Here is a 21,094-nt window from a genome sequence, read left to right as displayed (position 1 = left end):
TCTTCCGTGAGCCAGCTTCCTTGCGGTTCGGACAGACGGAGTGCAGTACACATTTCCCCTTGTTTCCTTCCCCTGAGCTCCCTCCAAGCCTGGTTTTAACTTGAATTTTTCCAAGAATTCTCATCGTTGCTTTAAAGCTAAATAAGGAACAGCTCAGTGACATGGTCTTGTTTTTCTAGGACTCCGAAGGAATTCAAACAGGTCTTTGGAGCAAAGAGGCATTTTCAGGGCTTAGTTCATATTACACTTCATAGGCGCTTAGTACCGTGCTCTGCACAGAGTAAGCATTCAGTAAATGCTACCGACCGATTTTTTCTGTAGTGCTTAGTGCTTACTGTGTTTCAAGCACTACCTTTTTAAGGGTATGTGTAAAGTGCTTTACTCTATGTCAAGCACTATTCTGAGTGCTGGGGTAGATGTAAGATCGTCAGGTCAGAGACTATGACTGTCCCACGTGGGGTTCGCAGTCTAAATAGGAGGGAGAACAGGTATTGAATCCCCATTTTACAGATGAGGAAATGGAGGCCCAGAGAAGTGAGGTGACTTCCCATGGCAGACAAATGGGGGAGCTGGAATTAGAACCCAGGTTCTCCGGCTTCCAGACCTGCGCTCTATCCACTAGGCCACACTATTTCATGATTGATTGATTATCATGAATGTTCAGCCAGAACAAAGTAGAGTCATTTAGCCGTTTAACACCTTCGATGATCGCACAACAGGCTCAGAGTTAGGGAGAGGCAGGGCATTAATAATCATAAAAATGTTGGTATATAATAATAATAATGATAATGTTGGTATTTGTTAAGCGCTTACTATGTGCCGAGCACTGTTCTAAGCGCTGGGATAGACACAGGGGAATCAGGTTGTCCCACGTGGGGCTCACAGTCTTAATCCCCATTTTACATTGAGGTAACTGAGGCACCGAGAAGTTAAGTGACTTGCCCAAAGTCACACATCTGACAAGTGGCTGAGCTGGGATTCGAACCCATGAACTCTGACTCCAAAGCCCGTGCTCTTTCTACTGAGCCTGTTCTAAGCGCTGGGGTAGATACAGGGTCATCAGGTTGTCCCACGTAGGGCTCACAGTCTTAATCCCCATTTTACAGATGAAGTAACTGAGGCATAGAGAAGTTAAGTGACTTGCCCACAGTCACAGAGCTGACAAGTGGCGGAGTTGGGATTCGAACCCATGACCTCTGACTCCCAAGCCCGTGCTCTTTCCACTGAGCTACGCTGCTTTTCTAAGCAGCTTCTCTTCTTCATTACTATCCCATTTTACAGATGAGGAACCTGAGGCCCAGAGAGGTTCAGTGACTTGCCCAAGATCACTCGGCAGGCCGGAGGCAGGGTAGGAACATAAACTCAGGTCCTGTGATCCCCACGCCTTCTCCTGCTAAGAGACAGGCAGGATCAATCAATCAATCATTTTAATGAGTGCTTACTGTGTGCAGGGCACTATACTGAGCGTTTGGGAGAGTACGACACAATAATGTGACAGACACATTCCCTGCCAACAACGAGAGGTTGTATCTCAAAATCAGCTTTTCAATGAATCCTACCCAGGGCACTTGGAATCAGAAAGGGGAGTCACTGAACTGGGAGCACGGGAGATACTCTGGATGGACGGGGTCAGAGTTTAGAAGGAAATCAGGACTTCTGGCCAGCTGGGTCCACTTCCAGTTGATCAAGCGAGGGCTGAATTCCAGATGCTGTTTGCCAGAGGTCTGTCCTCCCGGGCCCCCGAAGTGTCAGAGGGCACCGTGGCCTTCGGGTCTGGAGGCTGTGGATGGCGCTGGCCCAGGCCGAGCTCGGTTCGGAGGCGGCGGAGTCCGTATTCACAAATCCCTCGGGATAGGAATAGGACCGGGGGAGCAGCCGAGAATGGCCCGGCACGAATATGGGTCATCACCAGGGATTGGGAATTTCAACTCGAGCTCCGGAACGGTCCGGCCGCTCCCTCCCGGTGGGCCGGTCGGAGACAGTCAGGGAGAGAGCGATTAGACTGTGAGCCCGTCAGTGGGCAGGGATTGTCTCTATCTGTTGCCGAATTGTACATTCCAAACGCTTAGTTCAGTGGTCTGCACATAGTAAGTGTTCAATAAATACTATTGAATGAATGAAAGCAGAAGTGCTTCGGTCCAGAGTGGGGAGAAGCGGGGATTTCTCTGGCCCGGTTCACCCAGCAAGCCATTACGAGGGACCCTGGTAAGAGGTAGCAGCGTGGTATAAAGGCTTGGAGTCAGAAGGTTACAGGTTCTAATCCCAGTTCCGCCACTTGTCTGCTCTGTGGCCTTGGGCAAATCACTTCTCTTCTCTGTCCCTCAGTTCCCTCATCTGTAAAATGGAGATTGAGACCATGAGCCCCATGTGGGGCCAGGGACCGTGTCCAGCCTGATTTGCTTGTATCGACCCCAGAGTTTAGTACAGTGCCTGGAACATAGTAAGTACTTAACAAACACCATCATCGTCATTATTACCGTTATTATGATTATCGGAGCCCATGTTGACATAGTACGTCAGTATAAGAGCCTCCGTCCATCTGGCGGGTGGTCACACGGCAGGCCACTCCGAGAGCCCCCGGGCACATGAGAGGCTGCTGTGAGAGGCCCCGTTCACACGGCGGTCACACGGTGGGCCACTGGGAGAGGTCCCGTTGACCCGGTGGGCCACCCCATTAGCCCGGCTGCACAACTTCCCGATTTTCCTTCCTTCATCTGGTCAGCCACAGTGGGCCGGCCGGCCACAGGGGGCCCTGTCTAGTGTCGTGGCCTGCCCGAGCCACGGTGGGGGACCTTGGGCCCGGCCTCCGGCCCGGGGAGACCCTGAGCCCGGCCTCCGTCCCGACAGAGAGGCCCGGACGGGGCCGTTCCGGGGATTTGGTCACTGCTGGAATCCCCGCCAACTTTCCAGCCTCGCTTCTGCTACACCCTTTTTCAGCTGTTTCTCTTGCAGGGAGGTTGTGCCAGAAACCCACCCCAGAAATCGTCGGGCTTAGAAGCGGCTGGGAGAGCCACTTGGTCTGTGTGTGTGTGTGTGTGTGTGTGTGTGTGTGTGTGTGTGTGTGTGAGTGAGCACGTCTGTGGGTGGTTGCAAGCAGGAGGGGCGAAGGTCTGTTCCCCCGACCAGAAAGTGGCCGGAACATCTGGCCCTCCTGAGTCCTGCCAGTCCGAGAGAACATCAGGGGAGAGGCAAAGCGGAGTCTGCTTGTCGTGAATGAACACACACGCACCGCCGCACGCACCCACCCCAACACACGTGCCCTTGGAGGCCCGAAGCCGCTGGGAGCCAAGGTGTGGCGGCGGGAGGGGGCGGCCGCCCGCCACCGGCTGAGGAACGGGACTCTCACGCCGCCCCTCCGGGCGCAGATGCCGCTCTGAAGAATCCCCCGGGCCAACCGGGCCGAGGAGCCAGCGGGAGGGGTCCTCTCTTCTCCCCAAGAACCAGGCAGGTAGGTCCCACCGGGGGATTTTCCTTCTCTTAAAGAAATAAGGGAATACGGAGTCCTCCGGACTCCACGGCCACAATCCTCCGCTCCCACAATCCTCCGCCTCACCTGTAGGACCTGAGGGGCTCGAAGGAGGAAATTCCTTCTTGGGGAGCACGAGGGTTTCTTTCTGCCTCGGGCGCAGGCTGGGACCGGTCAAGTAGCAAGGAAGCTGCTGTGTGGCCTTGGGCAAGTCCCTTCATTTCTCTGGGCCTCGGTTACTTCATCTGGAAAATGGGAATTAAGACTGTGAGCCCAATGTGGGACAGGGACTCTGTCCAACCTGATTTGCTTGCATCCACTCCAGCGCTCAGTACAGTGCCTGGCACATAGTAAGCGCTTAGCAAATGCCACCATTGTTATTATTATGAAGAGCTTAGGGGTGTGTGTTGAGAGGGGATTTGGGGCAGGGGCGGTTTCCACACAAGCCTACGTTCATTCAGTCGTATTTATTGAGTGCTTACTGTGTGCAGAGCACTGTCTTTCTTAGGATAAGAAAGCTAGGCTGAAGGATGCCAGCAGAAATGTAACTTGCTTCAAGAAATGTACTCTCTCAAGCGCTTAGTACAATGCTCTGCAAATAAATGCTCAATAAATGCCACTGATTAATCGATAGCAGAGGAAGAGGACTCTGCATCACCCGCCCTCATGGAGGTTCCGGGAAGAAGCGTGGCTCAGTGGAAAGAGCCCGGGCTTGGGAGTCAGAGGTCATGGGTTCGAATCCCTGCTCTGCCACTTGTCAGCTGTGTGACTGTGGGCAAGTCACTTCACTTCTCTGTGCCTCACTTACCTCATCTGTAAAATGGGGATGAAGACTGTGAGCCCCACGAGGGACAACCTGATTCCCCTGTATCTAACCCAGTGCTTAGAACAGTGCTCGGCACATAGTAAGTGCTTAACAAATACCAACATTCCTATTATCATTAATGAGAGGGACAGACAGACAGACAAAAGCGATCTGCAGATTCAGTGGGAGCAAGAGGGAGAATAGAGGCACAATCAGTACAGATCTGTCAGGAGGCAGCATAAAAGTAAGCTTGTGGTGGGCAGGGAATGTCACACTGTTTGTGTTGTGCTTTCCCAAGCTCTTAGTATAGTGTTCTGCACACCGTAAGAGCTCAATAAACACTATTGAATGAATGAATGACAAAGAAGCAGAGTGGTCCAGCGGATGGAGCACGGCCCTGAGAGTCAGAAGGTCCTGGGTTCTAATCTCAGCTCTGCTACTTCTCTGCTGTGTGACTTTGGACAAGTCACTTCATTTCTCTGGGCCTCAGGTACCCCATCTGTAAAATGGGGATTAAAACTGTAACCCCCATATGGGACATGGACTGTGTCCAACCTGATAGGCTTGAATCAACTCCAGTGTTTAGTCCAGAACCTGGCACATAGTAAGTGCTTTAAAAATGCTATAAAAAGACCCAAGAGCTACAAAGATAATGGAATATTCAGAAGAAAAAGATGTAAGGGCTGAGGAAAGGAATAAAATATTTATATGCCTGTTTACTTGTTTTGTTAGCTGGGACTGTCTCTATCTGTTGCTGAATTGTACTTTCCAAGCACTTAGTACAGTGCTCTGCACACAGTAAGCACTCAATAAAAATGATTGAATGAATGAATGAATATACCGTGTATGGGGTGGGTGGCAGGCTGACATAACTGGGGTTTTGCCAGTCAATCGGGTAAGGCTTCCTGGAGGAGGGTAGTCAGACCTGAAACCAGTCAGGTTCTCACTCGTTTAGGGCAAGTATTAGGATTTGTGGAGTCATCTCAATGGAAGGAATAAAAAAGTCAGTGTTTGTTCATGGTCCTCTCAGGAAGAGGTCATCACTAAGACAAGAATGACTGAGCAAGAAAGCAGAGGTTACCCGGACACCCGTGAATGGATGGTAAAGAATGAGTGTGGCCTAGTGGAAAAAACACCTGTCGAGGAGCCAGAGGACCCGGGTTCCAATCCTAGCTCTGCCAATTGCCTGCTGAGAGACCTTGGACAAGTCACTTTACTTCTCTGGGCCTCATCTGCAAAAGGGGGGATTCAATACTTATGCTCCCTCTTACTTAGTCTGTGAGCCCCATGGGGGCCCGATTATCTTGTATCTACCCCAGCACTTAGTACAATGATTAACGTATAGTAAGCACTTAACGAATACCAGTTGTTTACTCTGGAGGGGAATAGAATCTGATCAGAGAATGGGACTTCCTTCCAAGGATTCTTTGAGTGCTCTCCTCTCCCTTTTCTTTCCCCTCCTTCCTCAACCGATCAATGTTATGTATTGAGCGCTGAGAGCCCTATAAAGGGCCTATGACAACAGAGTTGGTAGACAGCATCCCTGCCCATGAGGAGCTCACATTCTAGAGGAGGAGCCTCAAAATAAAATGAATTACAGACAGGGCAGAGTGTAAGGATTTAGACCTAAGTGCTGTGGGGCTGAGGGAGGAGGGACTGTCGGAAATGAGGGGCTCCAGGCCAGAGCGAGGACGTGGGCGAGGGGTCAGCAGAGCTAGATCAAGCTCCTAGAAGCTGACCATCCGAGAGGATGTCCGCTGGTGGGTTATCGATCTGTTAAACGGGAAAAGTTTGTGGGGACCTGCTCTCTCACACACCGGCTAAAACGTAAGACTACTATTCTCATGTGACTGATGCAAAGTTTTGCCAGATACTGTCAAAATACATGAGATTTCTCCACCTCCTGGATGACTATTATTCCAAGAGAAATGAAGAAGGAGAAATTGAATACTGTAACAAAGAGCTGGTGGGTCTGGGAGGGCGAACTGCCATCAGGGAAGGGTCCACACGATTCACCAAGCAGCCGGAAGCTTCCATCGCTCTCTGGCAAAGGTCGAGCCGGGAGGCAAAATGAGTCAATCTGGTCTTGGGAGTCCTTGTGGGATCCTGGGAGGAGCCAGGGAGAAGTGATGGGGGGTCCTACGCTTTCATCCATGGGTGGCACCCTGGTTTGGCACCGTGGGTGAGAATAGGGGTTGCACCTGCCATTTTGGCCCTGGATGATCCAAGTTCTGGGGAGGTTAAGGGGGGTACATGGGTTCTAGGAGTTACCGTTCATTCATTCATTCGTACTTACTGAGCACTTACCGTGTGCAGAGTACTGTTCGAAGTGGGAGAGTACAATACAACAATAGAGTCACATCCTCTGCCCACAATGAGCTTACAGTCTAGAGGGGAAGACAGACATTAATAGAAATAAATAAGTGACAGATATGGACATAAGTGGTGTGGGGCTGGGAGAGGGGATGAATAAAGGGAGCAAGTCAGGGTGACGCAGGAGGGAGTGGGAGAAGAGGAAAGGAGGGCCTAGTCAGAGAAAGCCTTTTGGAGAAGATGGGCCTTCAATAAAGCTTTAAAGAGGAAGAGTAATTGTCTGTCAGATTTGAGGAGGGAGGGTGTTCCAGGCCAGAGGCAGAATGTGGGCGAGGGGTCGGCAGTGAGAGAGACGAGATGGAGGCACAGTGAGAAGGCTGGCATTAGAGGAGCGAAGTGTGCGGGCTGGATTCGGGCTAGGCCAAGGTACTTGTTGTGTTAACAGATTTAGCAGAAATCCCAGGAACCTTTTCTGCCCAAGATCTCACATTACTGCGGTTGAAGCCAGACTCGTTTCTCTCCTGGCTCCGGTCTTGGGCAGACTTAGAGTGCCTGGAGAGGATGACTTTAGAGCCGGAGATGAGAAAGAGAGAATGAATGGGAAGGGAACATGTCCCTTGGTGCGGTGGATATCTGTCTGGTTTTCAACTTACCCATCCACTGCCTGGTGTTGAAATACAAATAATAATAATGGTATTTGTTAAGGCCTTACTATGGGTCAGGCGCTGTACTAAGCACTGGAGTGGATACAAACAAATTTGGACACCGTCCCTGTCCCACAGTCTTAATTCTCATTTTACAAAGGAGATAACTGAGCCCCAGGGAGGTGAAATGACTTGCTCAAGGTCACACAGCAGACAAGTGACAGAGCCGGGGTTAGAATCCAGGTCCTTCTGACTCCCAGCCCCGGGCTCTATCCACTAAACCACTCTCCTTGCCCATTTCCTGCCTGGTGTTGATATGGCACCAGAAGCTGCGTGGTCTAGTGAATAGACCCCAGGTCTGGGAGTTAGAGGGGTACATACAAACTAAAGAGGTTGAACACAGTCCACGTCCCTCATGGGGCTCACAAACTTAATCCCCATTTTCTTCTTCAAATGCCATCAGATTGTTTCCGATCCCTAGCGACTCCGTGGCCACACCCTCTCTAGAACATCCCATCTTCTGTCATAAAGACGTCCTGGTGTGTATATCCGTAGAGTGTTCTTGGTAAAGATATGGAAGTGGTTTACCATTACCTTGGCTGCGGAATAGAAAACTTGAGTCTCTGCCACTGTCTTTGATCAACATTTTGATCACTTGATCATCCACCTTTGATTCCTTCCCGCGCCGCTGCTGCCCAGCATAGGTGAATCAACTTCGTCGGGTGCTTCGGCTTAGATCTCTCCATTCTGGGTAAACCTATACAGCTTAGCTGTAAGCTTCGTCAGCGTACGCAAACTCTCCTGCCACGATAAGGCGTCGATTCACACGTGAGGTAACTGAGGCCCAGTGAAGTGACGTGAATTGCCAAGGTCACAGACTGGAGAAGTGGAGGAGCTAGGATTAGAATCTGGGTCCTCCTAACTCCGAGGCCTGGGCTGTTATCCACTAGGCCATGCTGCTTTTTCCTCTCCACCCTCACAACATCCCACTCTATTTTGGGGCCTCTGTCGCCTTCTCCCCATCTCCTCATTTCCCCACCGTCCCCTCTGCTGCATCATCTCCTGCCCCACTTTCACAATTCCTGAAATCCCTTGCTGAGTTCTGGTAGCTTCCTCTTTCACAAGCCTCAAAAACTTCCTTAAGAGAGTGTAAGGAAAGGGGCGGGTCCATCTGAGGTTACACTAATCATAATAATAATAATAGTATTTGTTAAGCACTTACTATGTGTCAAGCACTCTTCAAACAAATCGAGTTGGACACAGTCCCTGTCCCGCCTGGGGCTCACAGTTTCAGTCCCCATTTTACAGATGAGGTCGCTGAGCCACAGAGAAGAGAAGTGACTTGCTCAAGGTCACACAGCAGACAAGGGGCAGAGCCGGGATTCGAACCCATAAGCTTCTGACTCCTAGGCCCATGCGCTACCCGCTACGCCATGCTGCTTCTCTAACTTTGCCTCGTTATGGCTCCATCTTCCACAGTGCAGGACATGGCCAAATAGCTGCAGTGGGAAGGATTTAAGTTAGACATGAATCATCACCATTATCCTCCAACATCCTCACCGCCTCAAACCCTTCTTTTTTCCCCTTCTGTCCCACAGAAGCTGCTGGCAGCATTTTTTTAAAGGACCATTTAAAACCCCTCCCTAACCTACCAAAAAGCCTTCAGTGATTCAGCCACAACAAAAAATAGAGACGCAGCTTGGCCTAGTGGATAGAGCACGGATCTGGGAGTCAGAGGGGCCTGGGTTCTAATGCCGGCTCCGCCACTTGTCTGCTGGGTGACTTTAAGCAAGTCATTTCACTTCTCTGTGCCTCAGTGACCCCAACTATAAAATGGGGATTAAGACTGTGATCTGTATGTGGGAAAGGGACTGTGTCCAACATGATTGATTTTGTATCTAGCCCAGTGCCAAGTTTACTGCCTGGCTCATAGTGAGAGCTTAACAAAAACCATTTGTATTTGAACAAAAAAACTTGTCATGACTGCTTCTCTTTCTTTGCCTCTTCCACCTTACCCTTTCTACTCTCTTCAACTTGGTGTCTGTCCCACCCGCCAGGCTAGATTTAAAACTCCTGAGGGCTGGGGTTGGGTCTACACTCTACCCTGTAAACTCCTTGTGGGCAGGGAATGTGTCTATCAACTCAGTTCCATAATATTCTCCCAAGTGTTCAGTACAATGCTCTGCACACAGGGAGCGCTCAATAAATGCCATTGATCACTATTTCTGTTGCACTCTCCGATCAATCCAACCAATAAATTTTTTATTGAACATTTACTCTCTGCAGAGGACTATACTAAACGCTCAGAAGAGGACAATATAACAGAGTTGGTAGGTGTGATCCCTACCCTCAAGGGACTCACAGTCTAGTGGAGGAGCTTATAATCTAGAGCCGAGAATCCAACGCACTTCATTCATTCATTCAGTCGTATTTTTTGAGCATTTACTGTGTGCAGAGCACTGTACTAAGCACTCGGGTAAGTACAATAGAATGATCAGCAGACACATTCCCTGCCCACGACGAGTTTACAGATGAGAAAGGGAGACAGACACGACTATAAATAAATGTTACAGATATGTATATAAGCGCTGTGGGGAAGCGCTGTGAGGCACAGTGATGTGGCCTTAATAGGTGATTTAGAAATACTCTGATTGATTGATTGATTGGAGGGAAGCCAAGCAGGTAGCTGGGGAGACTAGAAAAACATATGGCTCTCCTTCAGGAAAACTAAAGAGCCACTGGAATTCTGCAAACTCTCTGAGACAGTTGAGCAAATCCGCAGATGACAAAGCTGGAGAACTCCGGGACCAGAAGACTCCGCTGGCCTGAATTTCAATATTTCTGCAATCGGGCAGAGAAGTCACTGGAGTTCATATCCTGTCGTAATGCCGGAACGGTTGCCTAAGTGCTGATGAGCCGGGGAATTGGAAACACATTCAAGACCCTGAACTCTTCATCTCCTGATCTCTGGGCCATGTCAGAGAGAGGGATCACGGACAGAGCTTGCCTGCTGCGTGATCTTGGACAAGTCGTTTAGCATTTCTGTGCCTCAGTTTCCTCATCTGTAAAATGGGGATTCAATACCTGTTCCCCTCCTACTTAGCCTGTGAGCCCCATGCGGGACAGGGACTGTGTCTGACCTGATTAACGTGTATCTACCCCAGCGTACAGAACAGTGCCTGACACATAGTGAGCCCTTAACAAATAATAATAATGATAGTAATAATGATTCTCCGTCACTTGCCTGCTGTGTAACCTTGGGCTAATCACTTAACGTCTCTGTGCTTCAATTTCCTCATCTGTCAATTAGAGAATCATTCTTTCAATCGTATTTATTAAGCGCTTATCGCATGCAGAGCAGATTCAAAATCTGTTCTCCTGCTACTTAGACTATCAGCCCCATGTGAGACAGAGAACTGGGTCTGATCTGAATAAATTGTGTCTATCCCAGTGCTTACTACAGTGCTGAGTACATAGTCAGCACTTGAGAAATATGGTAAGTGCTCAATAAATATGATTGAATGAATGAATATTATAGTAATAATAATAATTGTAAGCTCCTTGTGGGCAGGGAATGTGTCTACAAAATTTGTTGTATGTCTCACTCCCTGGTGCTTAGTACAGTGTGCTGCCCACAGTAAGAATTTAATAAATATGATTGATTGATCAATTATAGGTTTGGGCTCAGTACTCTGATGTCAATAACACACATGTGTACCGGTTCTCTATTGGAATGTTCATAATGACAATCATTATAGTAATAATAATACTATTAAACACCTACTATCACTGCGCTAAAAGCCGGGGTGGGTAAAAAAAATCATCAGATTGGACACAATTCCTGTCCCACTTGAGGCTCACAGTCTAAGGTCGGGGGGAAGAATGGGTATTGAATATCCATATCACAGATGAGGAAACTGAGTCACAGAGAAGTTGAGTGACTTGCTCAAGGTCACGCAGCAGGCAAATGGTAGAGTCGAGATTAGAACCCAGGTCCCCTGACTCCCAGGCCTGCACTCTTTCCTCTAGGCCAAGTTGCTCCTTTGAAAATGAAAATAAATTAGGCAGTCAGTCGTACCTATTGAGCACTTACCCTGTGCAGGGCACTGTACTAAGCACTGGGGGAGAGTACACTACAGCAATAAACGGACAACTTCCCTGCCCGCAACAAGCTTACGGTCTAGACGGGGAGACAGATATTAATATAAATGAATCTATTACATAAATGATAAATAAATAAGAGATCTATTTAGAGGCCCCAATCCTTCTCGACATCTCTGCTCTGCCCCACTGTCCCGAGGGGCTGTAATCCGGAGACGAGCCTGCCGCCCCGCTGGTGGGCCAAACTGAAGCCCCCCGTTTTGTCCGTCTCCAAGGCTGGGGTCTCCGGGCAGCTGGGACGACTTGGCCATCCATCACTGCCAGGAGTGTTACCTCCAGGAAGTCCAACCTTGGGCTTGGGGCAGCTGTTGCTCTGCTGGGAAGAAAACAGTCTTGAGATCAGGGATGGGGGTTATTAACTCTACTGTCCTCGCCCAAGTGCTCAGTCCAGTGCTGTGCACTCAGTAGATTGTGGGGTCCGAGGGCAGGTATTATGCCTACTAACATTGTATTTTACTCTTATTGTATTTAGAAGCAGCGTGGCTCAGTGGAAAGAACACGAGCTTGGGAGTCTAAGGTCATGGGTTCGAATCCCTGCTCTGCCACTTGTCAGCTGGGTGAGGGTGGGCAAGTCACTTCACTTCTCTGGGTCTCAGTCACCTCATCTGTAAAACGGGGATTAAGACTGTGAGCCTCACGTGGGACAACCTGATTACCCTGTATCTACCCCATCGCTTAGAACAGTGCTCTGCACATAGTAAACGCTTAACAAAATACCAACATTGTTATTATTATTACTCTCCCAAGCGCTTACTACAGTGCTCTGCGGACAATAGACTGAAAGCTCTGAAGGCAGGGATCATATCGATTTACTTTCTCGTATTCTCCCAAGCGCTCAATACAGTCCTTCGTTCCATAAAGACGGCCGATCGAAAGGGAAAGGAGAAAAGGTCTGTGTCGATTTCCAAAGTGGAAGGAGTGGCCACCTTTGGGTGTTTGTCACAGGCCAGACCCTGCTCTCAGTCTCCCAGCCCAAGGCCCATCATCTTGTTTACTTCTCATTTCTTCCCCTCCATCCCGAAAGCCGCAAACAATAATAGAAAGGAAATATGAAACGGGAAAACAGGAAATGGGCCATGGTGAGCATCCAGGAGATGAAGCCGGGCAGGCGGAGAGCAGATGGGATCTGTTAATTCCACAGCTCCGCCCTTCCTCCCGTTTCCAACGACAGCGCTCGGTGTGTGGGAGATGCCAGACGCGAGGAGGGAGTAAAAAAATCGGAAAATCCTTGGAACTCGGCAGCGTGGCCGGATTCTGACAAAACACAAGGGTCCTTGGAATAGCAGGAACGGGGAGAAAGTGTCCGAGCTGAAAGCCCGTCTGGCTGAGCTGAGCTGAGCTCTGGGTGGACAGGGAAGGGGTCTGTTTATTGTTGTATTGAACTCTCCCAACCACTTAGTCCAGGGCTCTGCACACAGTAAGCGCTCCAAAAATACCATCGAAAGAGTGAATGAATGCTGGCTGACTTGCTGAGTCTTTCTGCTGCGGATGCGGGGGAAAGGGCACGGCTCTGGGAATCGGGGTACATTTGGCTAACGAGGGGCAGACCGCCCATGCCTTTCTCAGTGTGCTGCCTCCCTGCCCCCTTTCTTGCTCGTTGCGCTCCGGGCCCCAGCGGGACCATGACGACGTACGGGGACCAGAGCAGGGATGGGTGGCCCTGGAGCAAGCCACTAGTACCAACATCAACTCCTCCACCCAAGTCCTCGATGCTCAAGTGTCAGGGCTTGGCTCGTCTGCCATGATCGACGGGAAATCATCTTCTGATCTCCTGCGTTTCCCTCCCTCCCCCTCTCTGCCCGACCCTCACATCAGCTGAGAGCCCCCAGGGTGGTCGGGAAGTCGGGAGACCCGGGTTCTAATCCCAGCTCTTCCACGTGTCCGCTGTGTGACACTGGTCAAATCACTTCATTTCTCTGTGCCTCAGTTACTCTGTCCATAAAATGGGGAGTAAGACCGTGAGTCCCATGTAGGACGGGGACTGCGTCTAATGCCATAACCCTGTATCAACTCCAGGCTTAGTACACTGCCTGATATTTAGTCAGCGCTTAACAAGAACTATTTTTTAAAAAATGTGACTTTGGGTGAATTGCTTAACCACTCCGTGCCTCAGTTTCCTCAACTGTAAAATGGGGAAGAAATAACTTCTCCCTCTCCGCTTTAAACTGGAAACCCCGTGTGGCACGGAGTCCGTGCGTGCTCCAATTATCCTGTGTCTACTCAATGCTTGGCCTAGCGACCGCCACTTAATAGATGCCTTGATGAGGACGGGGCCTCTGGCTGGAAACCGATTTTCCAGAACAGGAACAACTGACGGTGGGAGGCCGATGTAACTCTGACAGGATGCCAGCCCGGTGGTTCCCCTCCCTGCCTGCTGTCGCTCTGGTTCCCGTCTGGCACTACCACACAGTTCTGAGGCTCCAATTATTCACGTTTCTGTGGGTCGGCACTTTACATCACGGCTGTGTTTGCGTGGTTCATCTGGGTGGTCCTATTTGTGACCGTCGCAGTGTCACCTAATGGAAGGCACAGGGCTGGGAGGGTCAGGAGACCCGAGTTCTAATCCTGGCTCTGCCGCCTGCCTGCGGTGTGACCTTGGGCCAGTCACTTAACCTCTCTGGGCCTTGGTTTTCTCACCTGTAAAAAAAGTGACGGTCATACCTGCTCCCTCCCCATGACCCTGGGGAGAGTGACAGGTGTCAATCTGCCCCATGGACTGGGGCTTGTCCCGGTTTAGACAGGCAGTCCATCCTCAAATAGCTCCAGGAACACCCCCGACCCAACCCCACCCCAAGCCCAGAAACACAACAGCCCTCAGCCCTGGCACCTACAAGTACCCTACCCTCCGTCTCCCGGGTTGTGTGACCTTGGGCAAGTCACTTCACCTCTCTGGGCCACAGTTCCCTCAACTATGAAATGGGAATTCATTACCTCTCCTTCCTCCCCTGAAACTGTGGGCTCCACTTGTGGCAGGGACTGTGTCCAACCTGATTATCTTGTAACTAACAAGTGTCGGGAGCATAGGAAATGCTCAATAATTACCACAATTAATATTTTATCAGTGGGGCTCTCAGCCTCTTCCTCGGTTCACACAGAGGTCTCCCCTCCCAAACAGCCGGAAGTAGGGTGACCCAGGTGAAGAGCCAGGTGCGTAGTGGGGGACGGTGAGGGAGAGGAGCAGACTCTGAAGGAGAGAGTGGACCTTGTTGTCTGACAGCTCCCACTCATCTACACAATCCAAATGAGAAGCAGCGTGGCCTAGTGGATAGACCCCGGGCCCGGGAGTCAGACAGACCTGGGTTCTAATCCCGGCTCTGCCACTGATCTGCTGCCTGACGTGGGGCAAATCGCTTCACTTCTCCGGGGCTCGGTTCCCTCATCTGTAAAAGGGGGATTAAGATTGTGAGCTCCACGTGGGACAGAGAGTGTGTCCCACTCAATTTGCTTGCATCCACCCCAGCACTTAGTACAGTGCCTGGCATATAGTAGGTGCTTAAATACCATTATTATTATAATTATTATTATTATTCCTACTATTACTTTACTTCTCAGGGCCTCAGTTCCCTCATCTGTAAAAATGGGGGATTAAGACTGTGAGCCCAACATGGGACGTGGACCGTGTCTAGGCCGATTAGCTTGGATCTACCCCAGCACTTAGAACAGTGCCCGGCACAGAGTAAGCACTTAACAAATACCATAAAAAAAATGGAATGGTTGGACTTTCTGTCCTACCACATTGCTGTGTTTCCCCAGGGGAGATTTTAGGTAAGAATCTGGGCATCTCTGCTCCTAAACCTATGCCCGTTCCAATTTTTTTATGGTATTTGTAAGGCACTTACTATGTGCTAAGCACTGTTCAAAGCCCTGGGGGTAGATACAAGAGAATCAGGCTAGAAACAATCCATGTCCCACAAGGGACTCACAGTCTTAATCCCTCTGTTACAGCTGAAGTACCTGAGGACCAGAGAAGTGAAGCGATGTGCCCCAAGTCACACTGAGGGGCCCTGGGGGATTTTTAAGCAGAAGAACACGAGTCCTGAGGCCAGTTACTGCTGCTTTGGTTGCCTTGTCTGCCCAGACTGCCTTCTTCCCTGGTTGTGGGGCAGCTATTTTTCCCTTTCAGCACCACACTGAAAGCCAAAGCCCACATCCTCCCTCTGTCCTGGAACACCCTCCCTCTGCAAACCTGCCCCTCCTTCAAAGCCTTATTGAAGGCCCATCTCCTTCAAGAGACCTTCCCTGACTAAGCCCCGCTTTCCTCTTCTCCCACTCCCTTCTGCGATTCCCTGAATTGCTCCCTTTCTTCACCCCCCATCCCATCCCCACAGCACTTATGTCCCTGTCTGTCATTTGTTTATATTAATGTCCGTCTCCCCCTCTAGACAGTAAGCTCGTTGTGGGCAGGGAATGTGTCTCTTGTTGTATTATACTCTCCCAATCGCTTAGTCCAGTGCTCTGCACAGAGTAAGGGCAGAACAAATACAACTGAATGAATGGATGAATGAATGAAGCTCAGGCAGCAGCTTAAAGGAGAAGCTTTGGTCAAGGGGTTGCGTGGGCGTGGGGCCTGATGCAACACCAATCGCCCTGCTAGGCTCGCCTGCCTTCCCTCAGGAAACAGACAGAGCAGAGCCAGGGCCAGTGGGTGGCCGCTGGGTCTCCTCAGCTGGAGCGGAAGGTGACGTGAATCACAGACGGGGCCCAGCCCATTTCTTCTCACGGAACCTGTGAGTGGTGGTGGTGGAGGCGGAGATGCGGAGCGATGGGGGTCTCACACGCCGGAGACTCCGAGCCTGGGCCCACCTCAGGTGAGCCGGGCTCTGGGGGTAGGTGGGAGGGCGGGTTTCCCCCCTTGAGGCCTCAGATGCAGAATCCATCGGTCCTATTTGTTGAGCATTTATTGTGTGCAGAACACTGCACTAAGTGCTTCATTCATTCAGTTGTATTTATTGAGTGTTTACTCTGGGCAGAGCACTGTACTAAGCGCTTGGGAGAGGACAACATAAAAATCGACATATTCTCTGCCCACAAGGAGCTTACAGTCTAGAGGCTCCCAAGAGCTCGGAGAGTACATCATAGTGGAGTTGGTGGACATGCAGATATGTTTCTCCTTTATATTATTCATGCATTCAATTGTATTTATTAAATGCTTACTGTGTGCAGACTACTGAACCAAGCAGTAATGCAGTAATCAAGGCAGATAGGTATACGTACTTTAATTGATATAGTAACAGTTTGGATGGAGAGGAAGGGGGGTGCTTTTAGCAATACCGTGAAGGTTGAACCAACAGGATTTAGTGATAGACTGAATAAGTTGGTTGAATGAGAGATACTGTCAAGGTTACAGGCTTGAGGTGCTGTCTGCGGTGATGGGAAAGCCAGGGGGAGGACAGGGTTTCGGTGGGAAGATAAGAAGTTCTGTTTTGGACATGTTCCGTTTAAGGTGCAGAGAAGCAGCGTGGCTCAGTGGAAAGAGCGCGGGCTTTGGAGTCAGAGGTCATAGGTTCGAATCCCGGCTCGGCCACTTCTCAACTGTGTGACTTTGGGCAAGTCACTTAACTTCTCGGTGCCTCAGTTACCTCATCTGTAAAATGGGGATTAAGACTGTGAGCCCCACGCGGGACAACCTGATTCCCCTGTGTCTACCCCAGCGCTTAGAACAGTGCTCGGCACATAGTAAGCGCTTAACAAATACCAACATTATTATTATTATTATTAGGTGACAAGCAGGACATCTGAGTAGAGGTGTCTTGAAAGCAGGAGGAAATGTGAGACTGCAGAGAGGGAGAGAGATCAGGGCTGGACATCTAGATTGGGGAATCATCCGCATAGAGGTGGTAGTTGAAGCCATGAGAGTGAATGAGTTCTCCAGAAAGTAGGTGTAGACAGAGAATAGAAGGGGATGCAGAACTGAAGCTGGGGGAACTCCCACACTTAGAGGGTGGGAGACCAGACGAGGAGCCTGAGAAAGAGACTGAGAATGAGCAGCCAGAGAGATAGGAGAACCAAGAGAGGACAGTGTCAGTGAAGCTGAAGTTGGATAATGTTGCCAGGAGAAAGGGAAAGTTTCAAAATGTTCAGAGTATGGAGGCAGCTGAGAGATCGAGGAGGACTAGGATGGAGTAGAGGCCGTTGAATTTGGCAAGAAGAGATCACTGGTGACCTTTGAGAGGGTGGTTTCTGTGGAGTGAAGCCAGATTGGCGGGGGTCAAGGAGAGAAATGGAGGAGAGAGACGGCAGGTGCAGACAATGCGCTTAAGGAGTTCGGAGGAATGGTAGGAGGGAGACAGGGCGATAACTTGAGGGGAGCCCAGAGCCCAAGAGTGTTATTTCTCCTTATCACAAGCTTCTTCAAAAACAAACTACTGAGCCGAAGTGACAGCATCACATTTTCGTGGTGAGCAGAGGGCTCCGAGGAAGGAGGAAACGTCTGCTGGGGGAACAGAGAGAGGGTTTTGGTGGTCACTGCCACCTCCAGCTCTTTAGAGCAGAGATCACTGGAGCTGGGTAAGGATTGGAAGGTTGCTGATCTAAGACTCCCTCGACAAGGAAGTGAGACAAGTGTATTGTTCTGTTCTCTTCCCAAGATGGCTCCAGGGGTCCATCCTGAGGGCAATGTGAGCTCCTTGGTCCCTTTGAAAAATCCAATCACGATCCCTGTGCCCGGTCCAGAGAGAAAACCCTCGCACTTGGATTTGCACCCTTTATATATCCATAATTTATGTTACCTATTTACATATTACATAAATAATTACATAAATCTGTAATTTATTCTTTCATATTCATGTCCATCTCCCCCTCTGGGCTATAAGCTCATTGTGGGCTGGGCATGTGTCTCTTATATCATTCTATTGGACTTTTCCAAGTTCTTAGTACCTTGATCTGCACACAGTAAGCACTCCATAAATATGATTGATTGATTGATTGATTGATTGATTGATTGATTGACTTTATTCATCCCCCCTCAACCCTACAGCAGATATGTCCACATGTGTAATGTATTTATTTATTTTCATGTCTGTCTCCCCCTCTAGACTGTAAGCTCCCTGTGGGCAGGGGACACTTCTGACAACTCTGTTCTGTTGTACCCTCCCAAGTGCTTAGTACAGTGCTCTCAGTAAATGCAATGAGCTCTCAATAAATGCAATTGATTGATTGATAATAGTAATTATGATATGTTTTAAGTGCTCCTTCTGTACCAAGAACTTTGTAATCAATCCCTACTGAGAGAGGGACTGTGTAGATTCTGGATAATCAGGTTGGACGTAGCCTGTGTCCCAAGTGGGGCTCACAATCTAAGTAGGAGGGAGAGAAGCATGTAATCCCCATTTAATAGTTGAGGTAACCGACACAGAGTAGTTAAGTGACTTGCTCAAGGTCAGTCAACGGGCAAGGTGGCTGAGCTGGGATAAGGAGCCAGGTCTTCTGACTCCCAGGCCCAAGACACAAAGAAGTCAAGTGACTTGCTTGAGGTCAAGCGGCAGGCAAGGAGGGATTAGAACATGTGTCATCTGACTACCAGGCCTGTGCTCTTCCCATTTCTCTAGTAAGAGAGTTAGCAGCTAGTGTTCCAAGCACTCTCTCGAGGAAGAAAAGAACTCACAGTTCTAACACTTTCAGTAAATGATTTGGTATTAGCCCAAGGGAAGAATCGGAGAATGTTTTCCCCACAAGGAGAATCTGTCTTGAGAGCAAATGATCCACAAGTTTGGTGGGCTTGAGATGAGATGATTGTGCGCGTGCCTGAAATCAAGGCTCGATGCCTCTACTCTACCCAACCTCGGGTTCGGGTGACAGGACTTTTGTGTCTCTTGGGGTTTTTGCTACCTCACTATCATTACTATAGTGGAACAGCAGCACGTAGCCAGGGTGAAAAGCATTCTCCTAGTGGTGGATAGAACGGTAACATCACTCAGTCGATGGATTGGATTAATTGAGCACTTAATTATGTGCTGAGCACAGTACTAAAGGCTTAGGAAAGTACAACAGAGTTGGTAGACACATTCCCTACCCACAATGAGCTTACGGTCTAAAGAGGAGGACAGTCATTAAAGTACGTTGAAGAAAGGAAGAATAGTAAAGCATAAGGATGTGGACATAAGGGCTGGAAAGCTGGGGTGAGCAGCAAAGTATTTAAGGGCCATTCTGTCAAGAGTGTGGGCTTGGTTGTAGAAGGAAGCCCGGGAGGTAAGGTTGGAGAGGGCAAGGTGAGTGAGTGCTTTTAAGTCTTTGGTAAGGAGTTTTTGTTTGATGTGGAAGTGGATGGGCAACCACTAGATGTTCTTGAGGAATGGGGAAACATGGACCGAAAGGTTTTGTAGAAAAATAATCCAGGCAGCAGAGCAAAGTGTGGAATGGAGCGGGGAGAGATGGGCGGCAGGGAGGTCAGCAAGGAGGCTGTTGGGGTAATCAATTGTTAGCAACTTATATTATTGCAGGCACTTATTTTTTAACCTCTGGGAGCTGAGTTTAAATTGGCCCTTAATAGCATCATGTTGAAGTTGATTTTCCTGGCAAAAGCAAGAAGTTCTCAGCTGGAAGGTACCTGAGGAACACCAAAGGACTAGGCAGGAGGCGGCAATTCGGAAAACACGTCTCCAGCTTTAAACTTGTTTTCCCTTATACTTCAGGTCAAAGACGCACCCAGAATTGCAATCCAGGAAAGAAAAGCCTACTGTAAAAACAAGTGAAATCTTATGTTGGTCCTGGCGGTTTCTTTGAATCAACAAAGCCTAACCTGTTCCTCCCAGTAAATATAAACCAGTTTTCCCTATAAAGCAGTTTTCCCTATAAAGCAGTTTTCATAGCATGTTCTTTCCTCAGTCCCTGCCATTTTAACATTTCCTCATCACCTATGCCCTGGAGTCCTCACACCCTCAGGACTTAGTTACTCGTTCTCCCCTCCCGACTGAGAGCTGTATCTTTGAATTTGGTTGTTTTCCCCTGCCTCTAATTTATTTTTTGTGCCTTTTTTCCTGTTAGATTGTAAGTTTCTTGAAGGCAGGGACCATGACTACTATTGCTATTGTGCTCTCCCAGTCATTTAGTATTCAGTACTGTGCTCTCCTATCACTCAGTACAGTGCTCCACCCAGAGTAAGCACTCATCCATTACCACCAATTCACTGTAACACAAGATTCTTCAGGGACCGACCCCCCGCATCCAAGGAAAACATCCTGGATTTGTTTCCCGCGGGGAGGGGAATTCCCTTTTCTCTGGCCCTGTCTCTAGTTCTGTTGCTTAGTCACCTAATTGCGTGATCTGTTCTTCCTCTCCCTTAGACCATGAGCCCCATGCTGGACAGGGACTGTGTCTGACCTGTTTAACTCATATTACGCCAGGGCTTAGAACAATACTTGACACAGTGAGCTATGAATAAATACAATAGTAATAATAATGATGATGTTGTTAATGATAATAACGTTAATAATAATGAGAAGCAACGTGGTTTAGTGGCTAGAGTGCGGGTCTGTGAATCAGAAGGACCTGGGTTCTAATCCCAGCTCCGCCACGCTTCTGCTGTGTGACCTTGGGCAAGCCATTTAAATTCTCTGGGTCTCAGTTACCTCATCTGTCAAATGGGAATTAAGAATGTCGGCCCCATGAGGGGACAGGGACTGTGTCCAACCTGATTAACTTGGATCTACCCCAGCAGTTAGAATAGAGCTTGGCACATAGTAAGCACTTAACAAGTATAATAATAAT

At 49.2% G+C, this 21,094-nt stretch overlaps 1 protein-coding gene across 2 annotated transcripts in view; it reads left to right on the top strand.

The window, feature by feature from the left end:
- The first annotated feature begins 2,811 nt into the window (after positions 1-2,811).
- Positions 2,812-21,094, top strand: part of CMKLR1 (chemerin chemokine-like receptor 1) — a 45,609-nt gene continuing 27,326 nt past the window's right edge. The window contains exon 1 of one of the 2 annotated variants that reach the window (XM_029049428.2): positions 2,812-3,448. The gene's annotated coding sequence lies outside the window, so the exon portion shown is untranslated. Of the gene's footprint in view, positions 3,449-16,042; positions 16,198-21,094 lie in introns of those variants that run through there. The other variant, XM_029049427.2, reaches the window with a different exon arrangement.

Source organism: Ornithorhynchus anatinus, chromosome 21 (assembly GCF_004115215.2).
Source record: "Ornithorhynchus anatinus isolate Pmale09 chromosome 21, mOrnAna1.pri.v4, whole genome shotgun sequence".
Lineage (NCBI taxonomy): Eukaryota > Metazoa > Chordata > Mammalia > Monotremata > Ornithorhynchidae > Ornithorhynchus > Ornithorhynchus anatinus.
The sequence above is the reverse complement of the archived record's forward strand: the minus strand, read 5'-3'. Positions and strand labels throughout refer to the sequence as shown.